The sequence below is a fragment of the Patagioenas fasciata genome, chromosome 2 (assembly GCF_037038585.1).
Source record: "Patagioenas fasciata isolate bPatFas1 chromosome 2, bPatFas1.hap1, whole genome shotgun sequence".
NCBI classification, from domain to species: Eukaryota; Metazoa; Chordata; class Aves; order Columbiformes; family Columbidae; genus Patagioenas; species Patagioenas fasciata.
In genome coordinates, this window is record NC_092521.1 from 81,824,747 (window position 1) to 81,849,160 (window position 24,414).

General features: G+C 34.5%; 1 protein-coding gene across 1 annotated transcript in view; it reads right to left on the reverse strand.

Moving 5' to 3' along the window:
- Positions 1 to 24,414, reverse strand: part of CDH18 (cadherin 18) — a 560,106-nt gene that overhangs the window by 425,552 nt on the left and 110,140 nt on the right. Inside the window, exons 2-3 of the mRNA XM_071804488.1 lie at positions 20,297 to 20,418; positions 9,345 to 9,441 (exon numbers count right to left, since the gene is read on the reverse strand). The gene's annotated coding sequence lies outside the window, so the exon portion shown is untranslated. The remainder of the gene's footprint in view (positions 1 to 9,344; positions 9,442 to 20,296; positions 20,419 to 24,414) is intronic.

Consider the following 24,414-nt stretch of genomic DNA (forward strand, 5'->3'; position numbering starts at 1 on the left):
GTTAATTTTATGCAATAATTCTCTTCTGTTGGATGATAATTCATTTTCTTCCTTTTGGTCTTATTTAAAATTGCCACATAATGATTTTTAACATAAATTTTTAAAATCCTTATTAATTCGCTATGCAATTAAAAAAAAAATAAAAAAAGTTTTATCTTAATGTGAGAGTCTTTTGCCAGATAAGAAAAATGTTATTATTTCTCAAAGTTAGACTTCTTTACAAGATGACTAATAGTAGTATATCCTTTCAGTCATTGGTACAAAAGTTGCAGATACATGAAATTTAGCCTGGGAAGTCTGCCTTCAGTAAACACATTTAATGCATGGACATGGCCTTCTGTACGCTTACACTCATAGCCATCTGCTATTTGGGCACTGTTCCCATTAACAAGTTGACTGGAAATTTTCCTTAGAGTATTCATGGCAAGCAACAGGAACAATAAGCCAAAGCTTTCCCCTTCTACCAGAATCCCCTTTTTTTTTTTCTCTTTGTAAACCACTGACACAAATACCTCAGTTAGCACTCGGGTAAACTATGTTTCAGAAAGCAATATCTGAGAAGTGGAAAAGCATGTAATGAGAAACAGAAGTCCTAATACCAGTAAGTTTTGTTGTAGTGAGCACTGTAGGGAATAACAATAACCATGTTTGGTGAGAAGAGACATAAATAAGGAAGTATCAATATGATAAGGCACTTGCTGCAAGTAAAATCCTACAGCAGAAAATAGCAGATGAGGGATATTCTACAGACAAAATATATGAGTATTAGTGTTTTCATTAATTAATTTGCTATTCTGAATTCCTTCATACAGATATGTGTGTAATCAACCTGAGATAAGTAAGCAGACTCCTAAACATTTGAGAAAAGCAGGATCTCAAAATAAACTGAGTAAATAAAATTGAGGAAAAAAAAGTAAACAAGAATCTTGTGAAGATTTTGGTTATAATGTCCATGAATTAATACAGCTGAATTCACCACTGAAGTTACATGGAGGCAAGTTATAGTTTCAGTAAATACGCAGGGTGAGCAATGTACCTTTATTCCTTATATATAAAATTTACATTGCTCTGGATATCTTGATTCTGTAAGAGTACGATGGTGACAGAAGTCCTGAACTACTTCCACAGCTTCTGCTTGTCATCTTCCGAATAAAAACAGGCAATGAACTGAATTAGTGTAACCATGATTAACTTATGAATGGGAAGAAAAGGAGTCTTCTCTTTTTGGAAAGTATATAAAGATAGGTTAAACTACCTCTTGATAATAAATGAATACATAACTGAGAGAAAATTATAAGGGCATAATGCTGGCTAGGAAAAAGTATGAATAAACACACTAAAATGCTTTTGGGGGAATCTGCTCTCTAACCATTATCTGTTGACACACTGTTTTTATCACCTAAAAACTCATGCTGCCTTTGAATATAGTCCCTACTTCGTTGCATTTTATGCTCAAAAGACAAGCAACTTAATTCTCAAATCACTGAGGATAATGTTAATACTGACAGCTTATATAAATCACTTTCTGCTCCTAGGAGTCAAAACAGGAGCTTGTCAGTGCTGGAACATGTCAGTATTTGCCAAATGACTACACACAGCACTTTATTAAGCCGACTATATCCATACAAATGGAAAACCAAAGGCTGTCATTCTGATTTAATACATCTTTACTCTAGCTTGCTTTGGCATAAATGTCCAAACAAGAGTAAGATAGTACAGGTCCCAGTCTTGAAAATTCGTGTTTGCATTTTGGTTAGTAGCAAAAAAAAGAAGCATGCAGAAGCCTTTTATACAGAGCAAGGACATGTAGGCAGGGTGGGCTGCTTGTCTTACATGGCTTACAGAGAAAAAGTAAAAGTACCACTGACATTAAATGGCAATCTTTTTCTAAAAATACATGATAAACAATGTCAAAGAGACAGGTACTCACATTTGTGGCTATCTCAATTCCTGCTGCTTAGGTTCAATGTATTACCATGGAGTATCTTCTAAAGCATACTACTAATAATGGGGAACAAAGGTAATTCTAACATGCATTTGGGAGAAACTAAGTATAGAGGGCTAATGAAAATATACTATATTTGAAATTAGGTCACAGCCTTAAAGCTTTATGTTGTCTTCCAAGGGCAATCTCTGCAGAAAAAAAAAAAGAATCTGGACTCTGAAGAAAAGCAGATATTCAATGAATTGTCCAAGAGGACTCTGGTTAGGAGATCTTCACACACAAGGGCTTGTACATGTAATGTGGGTTGGGCCTCTCTCTTAGTAAATCTCATCCTGTTTAAAATTATTTTCCATGTGGTATACATCTGTAACAAATAAACATATCAACATAATGGAATAATCCTGGTACTGCTGTCCCTTTGTTCTCTCTGTCCCGTAACCAAAAATTCAGTTTTCGAGAACCAGAGCACTACATATTCAAAGTCAGAAAAGTACACTAGACACATGTTGTAATTACTGTCCATGAAGAAAAGGCAGATTATTTCTTCAAATCTGCAACCAGCATTTAAACACTGCATGGTACCAACTTACTTTATGAAAGAATAACATCTTTAATGCATGCATGCATACGACTAAACTTTATTTTCTTTTCACAAGGTTTAGACAAGATTAGGTACATATCACAGAAAGTATTCTGAAACAACCTCTCAAAAATATTTTCAGCAGTTATTGTAACTAGATACTATTCAGGAATCCATGAAGGGATACCGAATTGTTTAAAAATAATTAGTTAGTCATAAAGTCTGCACATAATTAACAATGAACAAAATCCGTAAGTAGTGAGATGTCTCCCATTAGTCTGCACTGTCCTCATCATCTGGTTGTGCAAAAATGGCATGGACAGCCTTAGAAAGCTACATTGTTTTACAATGATTCCTTGTGCTGTGTATTCCTTTAGAAGCAATAAACATTACAAAAAGATCCAGAAAAATATTGCTCTCTCACTCTTTCTACTGAACTCTGACAAAAACAGTCAGAAAATATTAAAAAAATAATGAGAGCACAGTTTAATAAATTAATTAAGCACATCCATCAGATCAAGTTGCACAGAAAAAAATAGAAGCTAGCACTTATATTTACAAGGTATGATGGTCATAATGGGATTCTTCCCCTTCAGTAGTAGGTCAATGATGAGAGGAATCTGGTTTACTTCCATTCTTCTCACCTGACAAGTTCTGATGTCCCAAGAGACCCAGTCGTGCATCAGCAGTTGTACCTTGTGCCAGGAGGAAAAATTGTGTCCCCTCTTTGCCTAAAATTCTGTTAAATTCTGCCAAGAACACAAGGATTCGTAGGGACAGAGAGAACATGAAAGAACAATGATGTAATGAAAAATATGCTGACTTATACTCTGTGGTAATAAAAAGAATTTCATCTTCCTGTGCATTTTCCAGAAAACATATTTCCCAGTCTTTTAGCTGAAAGTGGGATCAAAAAGGACAGACATTTCTTAGAAACTACAGTGACAGATTTTGTACCTGATACACCTGATACACTTTGCTGCTCTATTTTTCCAACTTCTGTGATTTTTCTGATTGTTGAAATTTGTACAGTGCTTATGTGAAGTTCTGGGGCATACAAAAAGGATAGACTTCTATTGACCAGATTTCAAGCACACCTGGGCTTTGTACACACATATACAGACACACACACACAAAAAAACAACCCTGCCACATCAGGCATCACAAAAAGTGCAGAAAAAACCTTAATATTCCTCTTCTACTGAATTTACATTCTAACAGGAGCATTCAATTTTTAATCTTACAGGAAAAAAAAAAAAATCTTTCTGCTGTCCTCTTACTGAAAAGATGCTATAGCTATCATCCTTTAATAAGCACACAGCTTCCTGATAATGCATTTCTAACAATTGTTTAAAAATATGAAGGATTCTTCACAGTCCTGTAGGAATACATAGCTCTAGACAGACTTTTTGTCAGTAGAAACAGAAGGAATATTTTAAATAATCAAAGGCAAACTTCTTCTGAAATGCATCATTCTCCCACTCCCAAAACACATTACAAATCAATACAAATTCTGCGTGTTTTTCCTGGCTCATCCTCTGCACAGTGTTCAAACAGCTTTTAACAAATCCTGTACTCTATACTTATTCACTGAGCTTTCTTTGTAATTCAGAAAGGGCTTCAAGAAAGAAAATTACAGCAGACAAAAATATAAGGTGTGTTAGGATGAGATAAGTTACTTACAGAAAAGTAATTTCAATTATTACTAATAGTCTGTGCCAATGTTGCTCTGTAGGCTTCAAAGAGTACTTGTAAGAGCAAAGACAATGATTTTCCCACTGTCAGAGACTGTAGTTGTGCAGGAACTAGCTGATGTGAGCCACCACAGAGATGAAAACAGCATTTACACTGGGAATGCAAAAGAAAATGGTATGCTTTGGTACCTAAATTAGCTGAATTAAATTTTCATCAGTCTCCCTGAATATTAATCTCCCACACAGTTGTCTTCATATTGCAATCAAAATCTTCTCCAATTCTCATAGTATGTCTACCTCAAATAGCTTTTGTTTTACACCTATTTAGAATTGTATAACCTAAATCAAGATGTTTAATTCTGAACACAGAACATAGCATGTCTACCTCAAATAACTTTCCTTTTACATCTACTTAGAATTGTATAACCTGAATCAAGATATATAATTCTGAACAGACAAGTCATTCCGAAGGAAAAAGGAATGATATGACAACAGTAAGAGCATACTGTAGTATTTATCATTGTAATTTAACATTCAAACACTTCTTTCACATTAGATTTCTACAGGAAAAGTTAAACTCCAAGCATGAAAGTGTCTTCCTAAATACAAAGCTTTGCTTTTTTCTACTTAACGAAAAAAAAAACAAACAACCCAAACCTGAATCTATACAGCTCATCCTTAGTGATCAAATCTTAAGTTTGCAATACCTGAATAGTGCACCTTATGACTGGGAAATTTGATATAATTTTCATTTTTCAGTTGTTTGCAATTGGTGAAAGAAAAAAATTCACTGTCAATTTTTTCATATGTATAGTCTTATAAATGACAGAAATTAACATATTTTTCAGTCTTTTTGTAAATGGTTATGGAGAAAAATCCAAAACTGGACTTAATTATTTCTCAGTATAATTCTTAAGAAAGTGGTAAAACTCAATAGACCTCAAGCCTAAGATAATCTGTCTACCACTTCTGTGAAAAAGATGATATCCAAGAAACCAGAGCATTAGGTCCAAATGCTGATCAGAAACTGTAATCTGTTAATACTACATATTTTTTTAACAGACAAAAAAAAGAGGTGTATATCTTCAAAGTGGAAATACATTTCCCCTAGCTAGATTTTGTAAATTCAACTTGTCACTTTTGGAATGTGCCTGGATTTTGCACTGTATCTTGAGAAAGAAAACATAAAATCTCCTCTGCTTTTGTCACTTTAAAGCTAACTGGCTTTCCAGTCTGAGTAGGAATTAGTTGTCTTCTCACACTGTTACATTTAAATGGTGTACACTGATGCTTTCCTACTTTTAATCACAAATTAGTCAATTAAGTCTTAGGACACCATGTTTCTGTGAAGCTTCTACATTCTTAAAGATATTAATTTCTAAACATATGCCTCTTCACCTCATTTGTTTTCGCAAAATAGGTGTTATTTCCTAATCTAGTTCTCTATTACACTACTGTGACAAATTTAATTGAAAACCTGTGTGCTTCCACCTATGCACAATTCGCTCATGCATTTTTTAAATGCATCTTGAGTTTTAGACTGTTTATATTTCTTTGGGCAGACTGCTGGGCTACACTGCTACATTCTAGAGAATCTTGAACTGTCCTGAATCGAAAGATGGTAATTCCCTGCCACAGGGAAGTCTTTCTATACCATAAAGCTAATAAAACTGTTTCTGGACCAACTCATCCTCCCTGGTCAGTGGAGGTCCTTCAAACAAGGGTGATATAACATTCCTTACAACCATAACAACTCTGCTGATGTTGTTAGAAACAAACACTATAGAAATGTGTCTTCATTTATTCCATGGCCCAGTTTGCCTTCAAACTAAAATGACTGAATTCTGACCAGCAGCTACTTTTCCTTCAAGCTCTGGAGCTTCAAATCCTGTTGTAGTACAGCTGATGGTTTGTTCTGTTACATTTTAGTACAACTTGTTACTTTTTGTCAGTATAGTCTTATATGCAAGAGTGTTTTTATTAAAACAGTAAATATTTGCGAGATATTTTTTTTTCTCTTCTGAAAACACGTGATAGGTATTTACTGAGCATGTACAACCCACTCTCAGTTCACTGGACAGTACAAGGTCCATAGAATTCAGTCCTAAAATTAGTAACATCAATAGAAATATTAACTCAACTCAGATGTAAGTAGTTTTGTTTCCTTCATAACTAGTAATCCAAGATAAATCCAAGGCAATTTTTCTTCTTTTCTTCTAAGAAAAAACAACAAAAAAAAAGAAACAAAAACCTACAACAAAAACAAACAAACAAAATCCCAACCAAAACAATAAACAACAAAAATTGAAACAAAACAAAACAAACACAAAAGGAAATACAAACCAAGGATAAAATAGTAGTATCAATGAGATACCAAAGAGCTGTTGGTGAATGCTCGGTGAATGACATTACATAAATAAAACTGCTAAGACAATATGAAAACTTAAACTAATTAGTTACAATTTGCTTCATTACTACTTGCTTAAACATACTTTCAGAATGCATAGCATGCCATAATGAAAGTGATAAAGGCCTGATTTGCTCAGTAACCCAATATGTGAAAGGCAGCTAAATCTCATCACAGCAAAGCATGTCTCCTGCTGACATAAAAGGGAGCTGCACAGCTAAAGCCCTTCAAAGGCTTTGAAAATATGCGTAATTGTAATAGTCCTCAAAAAGATCATGAATTTTGAGGATGTCATCTAACGGGTCCATTATAAATTAACGGCTTTATTACACCTCTCCATGTTACACTTTCACCTCCTTAATGGTATCATACACAGTGTCACACCACTCAAACAGCAAAGTCTTTAGCTATGGCTCACCAACCTCAATCACTCTTGCTTTTTAAGACATCAGATTAAAACCTGGCTTTGTTCCCTACGAGAGCTTTTTCACTTTTATGTTATTTTGATGGAAGATAATAGAGAAGCAAACCAAATTATTCAACAGTTCAGTGTTGAAAAGAATGACAACATTCAAAGAGATTGAAAAAATACTTATATCGTTCCTACGCTTAAAATATCCTTCTCCTCTAACTCTGTGATACATATCTGACATAATACAATCTGTGGTTACTTAGATCTAACACCAACAAAAAAAACACTCATATGATTTCTGTTAACTTTCTCAGGCTATGAGCAGGTGTATGACTGAATGTTGTCTTCTTGTATATGTTTGAAGACAAAACACATGTAATCATTTCACCCAACCTTTTGAATGACAGTATGTGCACTCTCATGCAGTAATTTCTGCACTTGTTAATGTCATTAACTTGTTATGAAACTAGAAAAATATTTTAACTTATAAATACATATACATTCAAACTGCGTTTAAAGACTTAGAGGGATACAAAATCCCAAATATCCCTAATTCCTACGGTTACTCTCACACTAGATTAGATAGCTCATCTGAGGAAAAAAGATATTTTTTCTTTCTTTGGTTTCTAGTATTTTATTCATGGTTTATTTTCATTGATTTTAAGACTGATTTTGCTTTCCAAATTTAGGTGAGATATTACTTTTTTTCTATGAGAGCTCACTGAATTAAATATTAGAATTTCACCATCCTTCCTAACAGTTCGATCAGTTCAGTTTTTGTTAGGTTTAAATTATTAAAACAACATTAAAAATGAAAACATAATTCTCACTGTTAAACCACAAAATTAAAAAATAAATAATATTGGTGCTTGTTCCCTAAAGAGAAATGCGTCTTTATTTTTGATACTGTTAGGTGATGAATTTATATTATATTTTCAAACTGACTCATAAGAATTTTTTCCACCACAAAAGCTATTATTCATATTTTACCAAATAACAAACAAACAAATAAATAAATAACATTGTTAGGTTTTGTAGACTGTGATTGTTTAAGAACATTAAAATATTTTGTAAACAGATTCATACAGAATCACAGAATGGTTAGGGTTGGAAGGGACCTCTGGAGATCACCTAGTCCAACCCACCAGCTGAAACAGGTTCACATAAAGTAGTCTGCACAGGAATGCATCCAGGTGCATCTTGAATGTCTCCGGAGAAGGAAGTTCCACAACCTCTCTTGGCAGCCTGTTCCAGTGATCTGTCACTCTCAAAGTAAAGAAGTTTCTCCTCATATTCATATTTTTGAGACCAGATCAAATATTGGAACTCAGACTGAGGTAATTGTCAAATAACTAGTGTTTTTTTTATTTGTTTGGTTGTTTTTTTAATTGAAAATTAAAGTAACATTTATATATTTTGTGGGAAATAAAAAAAAAAAAACAACCAACAAAAAAACCTCACTATGTTTTGATGAGAAGAGACTTAGACCTTGTATCAATTCTTCAGTCTCTACTGCATCATTTTTAAAAGGTTGTTTTCTGAGCAGAATCTGTAAGTACCATTCAAATATTACAGCCAGCTTCCCCTCATTTTGCAGTTTTGCAGTTTATTTTTTCCTGTGATTTCCCTACTCCAAATCTTAAACTTCTTGCTTAAAGGAAACATCAGGCAAGTTTTCTTCTTTAGGTTTAGGAAAAACAAAAGAATAAGACTGAAAAAAGTATTATACCATACAATGGGTATAGTAAGACTACGAAAGCATTTCCTTTAGATGAGTGGCTTACAATTTTCCTGAAGTAATGTAAAAAACTAAAGACAATATTGGTGTGAAGATCAAAGTATGAGAAATAGTAAGAAAAAAGAGACAATTTGAAAATCAAACAGGTGGATAATAACAGAACTTAGTTGTTCAGATACCATTTAACTGGATTTACCAGCTCTAGTAAGTGATTGCCAAATACCATTCTTCACCACCTCTATGAAGCTAATGGAGCAATATATTTGTTACAGACCATCCACTGAATTCTTATTCCTATCTATACTTCACACTCTGGGTGAATACAGGTCACTGAATAGCACTCTGACAGATGCTGAAAATGTTCTTTTTTTTCTGAAGAAAATATAAACACTGACTTGAATGTGTTATAGTCTTTAAAGGACTAGCAGTCATTAGAGAAAAAATGCTTTTATAGAAGAAAAAGCGAAAATAATGGTGATGTAAGTTTAAAAATTGTTATTTATCTAAGTCAATCTAAACACTTCATTGGAGTTGAAAGACAACTATGAAAATATGAGAAGCTACTTACTAGTTGATGACTAATCAAGAGGTTAGAAATCTATTTTCTGTCAGTCTTGCAAGTCTCCACTGAAGAGATCAGAATCCTGACAATTCAGCAGCTTTCACTGAAACAGAACAACAAACTTTTGAATATGTTCAGGCAATAAATTTTTGCTTTGCATGATACTTCAGTAAACAGACAACAGCAGAAATATTGGTCTGGCCCTTGCAATGGGATATGAAGACATTAAGATGTTTATCCTGGAAAATCTACAAAGTCAGTACTACAGTAATATATGATTTTATAATTTTTAAGCAACTGTTTAAAACTGGAACTCTAATTGGAATAATTAAATATAGAGCAATGGTATTTTCAAGGCTTTAAATAGATTTTGAGTAATTTGTTATCGAATATCTCATGCTAACTTCAGGATTTTAGAATAATGGTGAATTACTGCCATAGAAAAATAAGAAAGTACTTATTCTGAATGTTACTGTCCAGAACACATGAAAAATACTCAAAAAACCCAAACAAATGCAAAAATATAGAACTATTTTTTTTCTTTTTACTTGATCAGCTTTAGTGTCTATAGGTTTATGACACTGGAAGAGTATGCCATATATGGAAGACTAACAAGTTAAAAAAAGCATGTGAGAAAGAACATAATTTAGTGTACTGTAAATGCCACCCATAAAATACAGTTATATTTGAACTTCATTTATAAAGAAGCTTTGTTAGCTTTCTTAAACACACTCTTCGCTTCAAACTACTCATGAATCATTCATGATCAAGACGATGAAAACCACAAGGAAACCTTGAGCTCTGTTCCACACTCAGGGTTTTGTTTTTGTTGTTGTTTTTTATCCCACAAGTTATCATCTCCCAACTCAAGAAGCCTTCTTGCTTTTGACAAGAAAGTCCACAAATATACCCCCAAAGTCCTTGAACAAGTGTTTGGGTCAAGGTATCAGCAGGAGTTGCAGAAACATTTCCACAATTTTATCATTTTTTACCGCTCCCTATTTGCCTGTAACACTCTTCCATACAACAGAAATTGTTTTGTTGAGTCCACCCTTTAAAAACATTAGAAAGTTCACAGTCTTATACATTCTGTTCGGGTTTTACATGATTATTTAGAATCAGGAAATTTTTTCATTGCTAAATTCTCTGGTTTCACCTTTTCTAACTTTTCCTGGGACACTCACCCTGATCTCATCTTTAACAATTCTTCTGCAGCCACAGAGCAAGAGGATAGATTTCCCTTCAGTATCCCACTGGGATAATTGGTCTCTGGTTAGTGTTAGAGAGACTGTCATTGATAGCTTTATGACTTATACTTCCAGTAGAAATGACAGCAGTATTGTTCTTTGTATGCACAAACCTGATTTGTTTCTTTCTAATATTAAGGTTCTGGTTATACACTGAGATATGTAGAAGTCTATTATTATTATTATTGCTGTACTAATCCTCCATTGCTGCTGTAATTGTTAATTTATTTTGTCACCTTTTCTGCTTCTGTTTTCAGAGATTGTTTTCTCTAAGATACAGGATTCGTATTTAGTGGAACACACAGCAATACATTAAGCTATTGTATTTTTTTAATTATTATTTATTTCTGTTGGCTTATTTTCTTAAGATCCCAAATGTGCCCAGGAGTTTTTCTTACTCCTATACACTACTTATCGGAAATCCAAGATCTAACTTTTCTTCTCAATGAGATGTGTAATTAATTACCTTATATTAGACTGGTTTGGATCTGTAAGAGCTTGGGCTTGCACGTGTTCAGCTCAATGGCACAAAAATAAGCCCAACATGGACAATAAATTCTGACAAGTATCATGTCAGCACATGAGGTTTTGTAGAAAGGGCAGATGGACATCAGTGGTCAGCCACCATCTTCCATTCGGGGCCAGGAATTGTTTTGGGTGAGGTTGCCTAAGTATAGCTATCTAATGATATCTAAATGGGACAGTAAGATACAAAACTAAATTCTACAGTAGACCTTCTGAATCAGTCTTCTGGACATGAATAAATATCACAAGGCATGTACTATGATGTTATGGCTGCTAAATCCTTCTCAGTTATGCTGTGATGTTTTCAAACTAGATGTGTGTACAGGCAGCTAAAACATTAAAAACTTTCATCAGCATGCATCAATTGAGATCAGTCCCAAGTATGCTAAGAATAATGAAATGAAATTACTAGAAGATAATCTGTCCTCTTCAGTGGATGGCTCTAGAAGGTGGAACACTTGCTTTCCCAGATACAGATACAGATCTCCAACTTGAAGGTGAGCTATACTTACCTGTTGGACAGTATAGCACACAAGAAAATTATCTTAGATATATCAATATTCAATAAAATATACAAAACAACGAACGGCCAAAGAGGATGTATGCAACCAGGTTCTATATCTATTCCCTCTTCATTTGCTTTGAAGTAATACATATTTGAAGACATTTTTGCTCCTGGAGTTCTTAATCTTAAAGGGAGTACCTAATTCTGAAGAAAACAGCTTGATTACAGAGAACTCAGATTCCAGGATTGTTTAACATGATTCATGAGGTAACTGAGACTAATGGTACAAGACACACAATAGATTTTTTTGTTCTGCAAAAAACCTACCAAAGTCCCTAAGAAAAAATACCTCCAATCTTATCTCTCACAAGCAAAGCAACTCTCAGCATCTTGCAAACTTACCCATCAAGCAACGCAATGCGATGTGTTCTAAAATTGCTAGCAAGCCGAGGCTGGAAGCAAATTATACTACTTGTAGCAAATAACAATTACACATTTCTGTCAGTAAACTTTATTCACCTTGAATGAGTTTAACCTCTAACCATCTGTCCTGTAATGCAGTGCTGCCATTGCTATTAACAGGCTATAATCTCTCCGTAGAGGCTGTACAGTCTCCATCCCTAGAAGATTTCAAGACCCAAGTCTTGAAAGACAAAGCTCTCAGCCATCCACTCTTAATGAAGTGTTTCAAGAAAAAGGTTGGACTACATGACCTACAAATTTCTTTTATATTAATACAAATAAAACATACATACAGACAAGACCACATATTTTCTATTTTTTGTCTTTATTTCCTTATTAGGGATAATAATAAAACCATAAATACATTCCCTTTTCTTGTTTTATGAAACATAATGGCTGAATTCTTGATTCCATGAAATGGATGGGAAAACTGACAGTGGCTTCCATGTGGAGGCTTTTTATTCTGTGTGTGTTGAACAAAGTCTAGTGGTAACCAAGCACAGGCAGAAGTCAGGACTCATTAACTCAGATCACATGCATTGATGTGATTGGCACTGTGATTTTGAACAAACACTTCCATATGCACTAAAGCAAGTGAGCACATGCCTACACTGAAGCATGTGATTGCCTACCATAGGAGGGACTGCTATCATGCTCAGCATTTGCTATGGGGTGAACTTAGTTTCAGCAACAGATGATTCAGAAGTTTAATGTTTAAATATGGGTCCACATTAGGATATTTGTCTAGAAAGCAGAGAAGTCACCTTGTGAGTAAGAGCACAAAATATTTAAAATGATTCTGATCTCGATTCTACATCACATGTGAAACTATGAAAACATCAGCAAGGACAAAAAAAAGAAGTTATTGACAGCTACATCCACTGATGCTTTATATCAGGGCTTTTTTTTTTATACTGTCTCAAAAGTGAGTCATCTATTAAATCAACATTAGAACTAAAATCTCATTTAGGGGTCTTCCTTTCATAGCTGAGAACTGAATAGTTCACAATATAAGATCCTCTATCTGTGGGACATATGAAGGAATGCTCAGTACCTTTCTAGCATTTACAATTTGTACAAAGGACCTACTGCCTTCTTTCATACCTTCAGTGTCAAAGGTTTACTACAGAAAAACTCTCTGTAACAGATTTCTACATTCATTTCCTTTTAACTCTCCTTCAAGATAGTTCTTTTATGTGGCCAATATTGTCTGCTTGACATCTTAAATTGTGCAGAAATGGTGCAGTGGAGAGCATTAGACAGCTCAACAACCAGAACAGGACAAAACAAGAGTGCTCAGGAAGCTTGCTGGAATATCTGGATTGATTTTTTTTTTTTTTTTGGTCTTAAAAAACTTAAAAGAACAGAGAAAGATTACTGAGTGAGAGAAAATATGGCCCTAAGAACTGAGAAAAGTTGAAGCAGAAGCTGCCTACCTCTCCAATACGTGCATTGTCCTTCACTGGATGCCTGATGAAAATTATTCAGGAATTGAATTGAATGTGATTAAGCCTACATACCAGATATGTTTCCACCCATCTTATTGTGACAGCATTTTGGACGCATATCTAAGAACTGAGCAGAATAAAGGACAGAGTTGTCCCAAAAAGCTGGAAAAAAATAATCTAATGCAGAACAATGATGATATCCAAGAAACTGTAAAAAACCACCAGCCTATATGATCATTTACACACACTCAGAAGAAAGATGTCCTCAGATCCACAGTAGGTCCAGTGAAAGCAAGTCCTGTTTAAAAGGTAGCAATGGGACAATCTACACAGTACATCTAGACAATAGAAAGGCATATGCTTTACTAGGAATATGTAAAAATAATTTAAAATATTAAAATAATAGGTCTAAGACTTCTATAAATTATAAGTGTATTAAACAGGGAAAAAATAATAAAAGAGTTCCTTAAACTGTAGCATAAGCACAGTAAAATGACAAAACCAACAACTATATCAATATTTTGTAACACTGCGATATCACAAAATGTGCAAGTATTTTGCATAAGTAACTAATGTGACGAACAAAGGATGTGAGCCAGCAAAGTGACAGAATTTGCAAAAGAACTTAGGAACAGGTAAGCACAAGAGTGCAAATAGGCAAGATATCCTGCCAAACACCTGTGAGGGATGACTGGCAAAACCAAAACCAAGATAAGCAGCAAGAAGAGCAGCTGAGATCTCCTTTGGAGGGAGGACAGGACAAGGAACATAAAAACCTCAGGCATAAAGAGGAAGCAAAGAGCAGATGGATGAGAAGCTGGCTTGAGTTAAGATTTGTCCAAAACCTCTCAGGTCTGGTCACCTTGACTAACACCATCAAGCTCTGTAGCCATTAGATCTGTGACATTCTATCCTCACAGTTTATTTACGTTATGACTTCTAAAGACTATTTTGTGCATGTAGTGTTAACGATTAATAATAGATAAGAACTAACCCCGGCACAAAGGGGGTACAAAGTGTCATCACTGAATAAATTTGGTAAAGTTTTGTTTTAAAAATTTTAAACTAACTGTGTTCTAAACAGTCTTAACACGGCGATCTATATTCACCTAAACAATATATATTCACATACATATGTACATATATTCAGTTAAAACAAATGATACAATCAGTTCTGAATCACAAGAAAACGGATGCTTAAAAGAGCAGAGAAAATTCCTCCTCTGTTCCTAGAAAACTGCAGAAATCAAAGAGCAATACATTTATTTAAAGAAGTAGCTAAAATAAATAAAACGTGAACTTTGGTAGAATTCTAGTACTTTCTAGAAAAAATTACGCGTGCAATGTAATAAATAAAGGAGAAAAATATCATCTAAGAAAGAATACCCAAAATTTGTCAACAAGCAGAAAGCAATCACCAAAACAGGATTTTTCCAGACACAGATTACACTGAAGATTGAGACAGATATTGTAGTTATTATCACTGAAAAGAATGAATCCTGTCAGCAACTGCTAACATAAAGATACATAAATCCTCTCAGTTTTAGGTCAGTCTGCTCCTCTAACAAAGGTAAGAGTGACTTGGAAAACACTTAATCAGAAACTAGAAACAATACTGTCCTAGCAGTGCAGACACTGTGGGGCCTGAACAATTAGTTAGGTCTTGTTTTAACATGTATCTCAAAAACGTTGTATAAAGTGTCCTTTAGCTGAACATTGCTCATTATATGTTAAAATTATTATACAACCAATATGCAAATGTGTAACCAATTGGCTCTTTAGGACTGTCCTGAGGGTGTGAATGTAGTGATAAGATTTTGTGTACAATGGCTATTAGTTTTTTTTCTGGTGTGTTAGCTTTATTCCACTATCTAGACTTGCTTAACTCTGTCATAAACAATATCTCATCTCTGTATTCTAAAAATTGACTTAATTGCGCACTGGGTGACAACCTTGGTTCTGGGACAAGAATATGAGTAGAAAGAACATTTAATCAACAAATAAGGATAAAAATTTTGTCAGAATCTGCATTGATCTAAATATCTAATTTTAGTAACTAGAAGAAAAAAAAGGCAGTTTAACAGCTTAATGGGAAAAGTAACGGATCTAGAAATGAATTAATTGCCAGCACGAGGAAGAAAGTGCTAATAATGAAAGAAGGGTTTAGATCACTGGTACACTCAGGGAAAGTGTTGAGGTGCATCTTTCTAAGAAAAAGATATTGTCAAGAGAAATAACTAAAGGGTTGTTGACACCAGCAGTTTAGACAATATAATGTATGAGCTTAAAATACTGGTGCAGGACACACACAAGGGGAAAAAAAAATACGAAGAAGAGAAAAGAGCAAGAATAAGAATTACAAGAATAGTGAAATATTAATGTTACTACAGCACAGTTGTTGAATGATAAATACCTTGAGGAAAGGAAGTACAGAGATGAAAAATTGTTATAAAGTAAGAACATCATATGGTTATATAGATAATAAAAATAAAAACAGGTCATATGGACAGAAGAGTCAAAGTGAGACAAAATAATTTCAGAAGGAAAAAAAAAAGAGAAAAAGAGAGGAAGAAAGAAAAGAAAACAACAACAACAACAACAAAAGGGTATTTTACTGGCAGCTGAATTGTTGAAGACCTCCCTGGCAAAATTTCTCATTGGATCAATGCATACTCTCGCCATGCCTCTCTCCTGCATGGTGCAGGGGGCAATGTAACCCTGCTCTGGAGGCTGGCACAGCTGCGTTGTTCCGTCTTGTTCCCTTGGATAGCTTTAGACTCAACTGTAGGCATTCATGGTTACACTGAAGATCAACACACGGATTTGAAATGTTTCTAGTAAATTAATATTAATCTTTCTCAGAAAATGAGATTTCCTAAAGTATGTTACTGCATAAACAGCAACAATTAAGACGAAGCCGCTTTGTCTCTGAAATTGTCATCTAACATTTTATTTACCTGGAAGTCACTGAAATTACAGGAAATTATTTCATAAATGGTTTTGATGAAGGCACTAAAGAAGACCCAATACTGGAAAATATTTCCACAGCTGTAATGAGAGTTTAAAGGGCCCAACATTGCCAGGAACATAGACCCAGTCTCTAAGTTGAACATCCTTATGTCTCAAGCAACAACTGTGTACTTGTGGAGAAAGACACTAAATGAATTAAAGCTTAACTATCGAATTAACCTGAAGAAATACATTTCTGGCATCAGAAGCCATAGGTCTAATATAACCATCATCAAAACCAGAGATAAATTTTGCAACTAAAATAAAAACAGATGTTTTTAATCCACAAAGATTTAAAAAAAACCCTTGAGGTTTATCAATAATGACAACACAGTCATCTATGCATTCACAAAACTAAATTGCACCTTGTTTGTTTGAATGCAATCAATTAAGCTAACAAACCTGAGTAAGAGGAATTAGCAGGGACTACCATTTTAAAGATGAATACTAAAATTATGAAGACTCTACTGCTTTCATTCCAGAATTCTGAAATAAATAGTACACTAATACATCAACATTAGATTGTGTTATTTTATTCTGACAGCTTTATTTGATAAGGCAATGTCACGGAGGCACCCCAAGGTTAGTTCAAGGGACAACAGGGTCCAAAACAACTTTTATTAAACCGGTGAGAAACAGGGGTTTAGCACTCCAAAAGTTATTTGAATACAGGTTCAGAAATCAGTTGAGGAAAATTATTAGGGCGCAACAACTAATAAATCAAGAGGTCCATAGTGTGCATACACGTGGCTTCACCAAAACAATGCCAGAGCCACCCCTGAGTCCAGGAAGAGTACACACTTGCCTGAACACGGTGTGGGATTATTTTAAAGGGATACACATACTCGTATTTGGTACAGAAAGTGTACACTCATGATTCTGCGAGGGTAAATTTATAATACGCTCACAATTCTGCGAGAGAAAATATTCTGTGCACATTTGCACGCGTATTTATATTTTCTGTGCACATTTGCACGCATACTTTCTGTGCTCAATACGAGCACGTGTATAAATTAATCCTTGTAGAATCATGAGTATATTTTCCTCCTGTGCTTCCACATAAGCACGTGTAATATTCTGTTGTTTTGGACCCTGTTGTCCCTTGAACTAACCTCGAGGTGTCTCCGTGACAGGTAATAGGATTTTTTTTGAAGGGGGAAAAATATAATTTTTCTCATCTATCTAGATTTTAGTGATTCGGATAATTCAATATGGCATGAGAAACTGTTAATTAAGTAGGACAATATATGAATTAGTGCAAGAACCTTAAAATGACTAAGGAACAAGTAAAAGATGAGAAAGTGGGTTAGTGGTAAAAATTAAGGTAAGAGAAAAGTTCCCACTAGAGCACCTCAAGGTCTTCTATTGGGATTTGTAATTTTCATTAACCTTGACTCAAAATTCAGAACAGTTTTAATGAAAAGTGCAAATGACATATTTAGGAGTTACTGTCAGAGGACTGGAACATCATACCTAGAGAACTATACAACCTTGAAAAAGGTATTAGACAGCTGTCTACTACAGCCTTTCTAATTCCTGTCATTGTTTTATCTTCAGCTTGAAATTCTTGCATGAGAACAAACAAAAAACCCCAATAACTGGCTTACTACCCCTGTACAAATCCTGTCTCCATTTTTGCCATATATCCCCAAGAGGTTACTCATATTTCATGCTATATATGTATACCAGAACCTGTGCTTTTTTTTTTTTTTTTAATGCCCAATGATGAAGTGTCTCTGGAGTTATAACACTTAATCCACTATGATACACACACTACACATCTACCTAGACAGGTAACATGACAAGTACATTTTCTTGGGGAGATCTGTCAATGTTTTTAATTTCGTTTCATGTATCCTTACAACACAAAATGAACTTGAAAAAAAAATTCAAAAGGGATGCTATATGAGTGTGACATCACTGTTTTGTTAAATGTCTTTTGTAGGTACTTGGAACAGACAAATATATGGTCAATCTTAATGCTTTTATTTCAATACGGCAGTGAAATATTCCTACTGAAGCTGACAGTTATTAATAACAGCAAAGTAAGCTCATGATTAATTTTCATTACCAGATTATTCAGCCACATGCTGCAGAAAATTGTACTTAATTTTATATCTAAAATCAATATTCATCTCAACTAGAAAGGAACAGCAATAAACACCTGCAGCACATTCTCAAGGACAAATGAGGCAGATGTTGGATACAATGAATATTTACCTATCAACCTGATTGTTTTTAAAAATCTCTCAGATTCAAACTTGTATCAGAAAGCAGTATCAGGAAGTACTGTGAACACAGAACAGAAGTTTGTTCTTAAAAATATAACACCATGTGTTTTTTTACAGTTCTTGATCATAGTCACTAAAACTGTAATATGAAGACTTTTAGTAGCCAACAAATCCACATGATTTAAGTTACAAAATACATTCTCTTTATGTTTTACATTATCTGAATCTATGTATTTTGACATACAAACACACAAAATCTTTCATTTTTTAGAAGTTATCAAAAAGATTTCTATACAAACACACAAAAAAACCCCGAACGAACAAAACCAAAACCCACCACCCCAAAGGTTCTGAAAAATCCAAGAATTCTATTGCTTTTGTCTCTTACCATGAATCCTAGAACTTTTTTCCCTATGCAAAGCTCTTGATAGCAAATGAAAAGAATCTCTGGAATCTGAGTTTAAACAAAAGGGGAGGAAGAACTGAAGGTGTGATGAGGGTTAGCGTAATCCCCCCCAAAAAAAAAAAACAAAAACAAAAAAACAAAACAAACAAAAACCAAACACTGTTCTCCAAAAATATTTTTTATTGTAGAGCAAAATTAATGTTTGATATACTAAAATATGAACATATGAGAAAGTGCTTCTTGTGCTGCTAGTTTATAGAAACAGAGCATTAATACCGATTCCTACCTGCGTTACCATCTTACTGCAGAAGAGAGACAGAGAATTGGTTTTCTCTTTCTGTTTCTCCTACTCTCCCTGTGGATTGAACATTGTATATTTCTATGCAAAAATATAGAAATTGAGTTGATCTAGTTATCAGGAAATTCTAATTTTTAAATTTAATATCTGGTTATGTCTGTAACAGTGAACTGAACAGAGGCAGTACAGAGGGCTGGGCAATGTTACACAGTGACACACCCCTCAGCATAATTTTGATTCATGCTCACTAGAACCCTCCTTGACCCTGACTGTGCACAGTTCACTTGAGAAAACTCAGCAGTGTCTGTTTCCCATAGGCAGGTGGATAAACCACCACCCTGTCCTCAGAGGGGAAAGACAATAGTTGTACAGACACAAGCTGTGCCATGTTGCTTGCTTGTAGAATGAAGAAAAAGAAACTCAACTCTTTCCTCCACTAATGAAACATCACCTTCTTAGGAAGCTCATAGCTGAGCTTAGGTGTGCCCTGGCTTTAGCCAGCACAGCCAGTGAAAGATGATCAGAGAATCCAAATGGACCAGCAACCCCCAACCAACAGATCAACCTTTTACAATCAACAGAATCAAGTTCAAGCAGTTCTTTCCTACCACAATTAATGAAACAAAATAACATAAAATAAAATTACAACACACACACAAAAGCCCCAGTTTATTCCCATATGCTTGCAAGTTGTTTTGATTCACATCTGATGTAAGGATGATAGCACCTCATTGTTAGCAAAATAATGCCATGGTTTTTGAGAGGCACTAAGATTCTATCTCAGTACACAAAATGGACAAGGGCCTGCGAAACAACCTTGTACATACCCATAAAGCTGAACTCTTCCCCTCTCCCACAAAGTTAGAAGGAACTGGTTCAGACTGGCAGCTGGGAACAGTCTCTGGCCCGCATCATCTCTCAGCCATTCCCAGGCACTTTCCTGGTGCAACTGCGTCAGAAATATGTTAATTATTAAAACATTATGAAAACCATATGCCACTGAACAAGCCCAGTCCCTATTTTGGTAAATGTGATAGACATATTTATTCTGAGTTACTAAAATTGCCTGTTTTCTGGCAGTGTTTCAATCAACATGCCGATTTTGCTACCTGCCGTCTTTATCCTTCATTAAAAATAATTTCAATTATGACTGGAATAGCAAAAAAAAAAAAAGTCTGTTTATTATTTATGACCTGTTTATTATTTGTGAAGATCAGTGAACATGGTAAACTTTCTTGTCGCATCCACAGACTGTTTTCTTCCAGAGAATATAATAATAAAGATAGACTGAGGTTGGAGGACACTTACAGTGGAACTTACCAAAAATAGTAAAACATTTTGGTTCACTGGAAACAAGCAAATAACTGATGCTGAAATGTGGAGCTGAAAAAACCAGCATCTATCACTTCATTGTGGTTCAAAATACACAGGCACCTAAAAAAACCTATTTACTCATGAATTCAAAGATTGTATTTTCTAAGGATGTCATAGTCTGATAAGTTTCCACAAGTTCTTCCCGATGCAGAGAAACTATGCATTGCACTCATTTTGCAAAGAGGAAACTGAAGTAAGGAGAGTCTGACTGAATACCCCTTGCACACAAAATGCTCACATTAATGCTAATGCCAAAAGGCCGAAAGAAATTAAGAGATTAATCTGAGTAGGCAAGTGGTTTGAGTCCCTCATAAATAAATTTCTTACATAATTCACCCAAATAGGTTACCAACTACAGTAACCTAAATTACTAAAGACTGTTAAAGCTTGCAGAGTTCCTCCTGTTGGAAAACGTATAATATTTTCTTTGATTTACCATGGAAGAAAAATAGTTTTGTGTCTGTGATTTGAAAGAAGAGCAGCCCTTTGCCATCCATATTGTAACATACAATATAGTGTTTATTGACTGAGCAGTTACCGATTGTTCAAAAAATAAAGACATTTTAAATGAATTTACCAACATATATCTGAGCTCAGTGTCAAGAAAAACAGACTGATTTTCAGGAAAATGTCAAGTTTCTTCTATGTCAAAAAGTATTGTTATTAATTCATTAAAATATTAGATAAAGCAAGTCACTAGAATGGCTTGTAGAAAAGAAAAAAAAACATGAAGAAATGTTAAAATAGTGTAATGGCTCAGATGAAAAAATGAAAAAATGAAAAAACTTTGTTTTGGTAGATTTGGTTGAAAACTGAGTTTTTCTGTAAGGCCTGCTTTGTTTCAGTTCAATGAGATCCTTAGCACTGATTTCAGTGATATGAACATGCTAAAACTGAAAGGTGTAGCTGCAGGGATCACATTGTACAGTATGCAATGCTTTCTATACCAGGAAAAAAAAAATGGAAAAACAAAACAATTTTTTTAAAAAAATGCTTTTCCCCTGTTACTATTACACTATTTAAAACATTTAATTATAAAATATATTAACATTTTATTATGATTCAATAAAATATTAATAACTGAAAAAAAGAGTCTGATAACCTTAGGCAATTTAGCCCTTTTTAGATAGAACGGTATTTGCAATACTATTTTCGGCAGTGGATATAGGTGAAAGATGACAGTTCTACTGTCTATACTATACACATACACACACTTGTAATGCTTGAAGAAGAAAATGGAGAAGTATTCACTCTTTAAATGCCAATCCATATATTATTTAAGTTACAGTATGCAAACTCGATTAGATAAATCAAAAGTAATATTGATTAGATATCAAGACTCAGTAACCTAAAATGACATTTTAAATGCTATTGATTAGCAACTCACAGTGCAGAAAACAAACTGAATGATCCTTTATTAAAATTACACAAGAGGTAAAGGAAAGAAACATCACTATTGTTTCCCAACTCACCTCCTCTCTGCCATCCCACAAAGGGATCTAGTTATCTCGTTTTTCACAAAATAAAGCAATGCAGTAACTGTTAACTGGTGTTGATAAGGGGAAAGGAAATCAGCTCATGCCCAGAATCCCATTCTACCTTCGAAGGCTCAAGTGTAAAAGGAAACAAAAGCAACTCTTTATTTTGTTAGCCAACGCTGTCTTCATAAAAGTATATGATAAAACAGTGTATATTTTCAAAAAAAGAAACACTTTAAGAAAAATCACAAACACACAGCTGTGTAAATTTTATCAAATAACCACTTAATAATACAGATTCTCATTTAACCTTCACTCAGAGTAATGCAAGATCTTGCTTATACTCATTCATTACCATCCTGGTTATGACAATTATCTTCAAGAGTTTCATGTCAAGTATATTTCTAAATGGGATTTTTAAGTTTTCTTTTAATGTACAATTTCCCGTATAATTAGTAAATTTATTTCTCTAATTATTAAGATTCCAATGACTGCTCTTTGTCTTATTTTGCAAATGAACAATTCACTGCTACGCGCGTATAAATCTATCCCTTTGTGTGGCAAGCAGACAAGTCCATCAACATACAGAGAATTATAAACAAAATTATTAAAATGTAAATATAACAATCATTAAAAAATAAGACAAGAAGGTTCTCCCTCAGTATTGGTACTATATTGATGCTGGAAACTCAAGTTAACTTCAGTGGGGACTGCCATCATTCAGGTCCACTTAAAACTACACAAAATAGATGTTAATATGACATCAATTTAAACACAATTTATTCTACAATACTTCAGAAAACATGTGTTATACCTTCTTCACAGAGAAAAATGCAAATGAATCCTCCTTAACTGAAGAGCCATCTGGAAGATCATACTTGCATTGTAAGCACGCATATCTACTGGGTGCCCTTTCCTTATATAGAGCTGCAGCTGCTGCACAACTGCTGAAGCAGCAGCTTCATCAGCACACAGAAGGTCCCCAGAGGTCTTCACCTGGTCTAATCTTTGTGGCAAGTTTTATTTTAAAGCCTAGGGAGAATGCTGACTGGCACCAAAGTCTGTGTCACCACACAGTATTCCTTTCAGAATGTCTTGGCTTCTGTTTTCCATTATGGCCCTCAGGATGAACAATCTCACTGGCCTTTCTGGTACAAAGCTATAGAGAAGCCTATTTGTTGCTGGTGCTCTAAGCTCCTGATCAAGAAGGCTTGTGATCTGCTAACAGTCCTCCTGAAATTAAGCTGTTTATTTTCCTCTCTGTACCAGCATGAACTCTTAAATACAGGGTATCTTGAATACCTGTGTCTCAGTAACAAATATATACAATATATTAAGTATGCATCCCTAGTTCCAAAGCAAAAAAGGAAAAGTAAAGCAAACCCAATTTATTGACCTACACACATACAAGGGATAGGTTTTAATGTACATACTGGCTTCATTACCTATGTACTATATCATAACAGGAAACACTTCCATCCCTTCAGTTTATTCCCTACAAAGTGTTCGTTTACCTGAGGAAATTATCTTTCACATGCGACATTCCCAACAAATCCTGTTAGTGAGAGGTTCAGGCCTGAGACAGGCAGCCAGCTGAATTGAATTCGCATCAGAAAACTTCCCAAACATGAGGATGCTCACAGGTAAGCCATTGCTTCCCAGAATAAACAATTTCACTTTGACTGAATTAAATCAACAGTGTAGGCACATCCAGTATATTTATTAGTTTTCTTCTCCAGAAATTTCTGTCAATAAGCCACTTACAAAATAATTAGCATTCTTTAATGAAGGAAATATTACAACAGCTAAAGTCCCTATGTTTTTAATAAATAATTTATTTACAATATGTGAAATTCTCATTCGTCATCCAACACCCTGTTGGCTTCTCTTCTTCCTCAAAATAACCTTCTTTCTTGTCTGGGACGTTTCACACAGCTCAGCTGACAATATATACTGACGTTCTTATTAAACTGTTCTGAGATGAACCTTTTTATTTACTGGCTGTGGTCTCTTCAGCTGTCAGACTAATGTGAGATCAAATAAAGTTTAAGTTCAGATGATATGTTTATTTCTAAACCAGATACTAAAAGGTC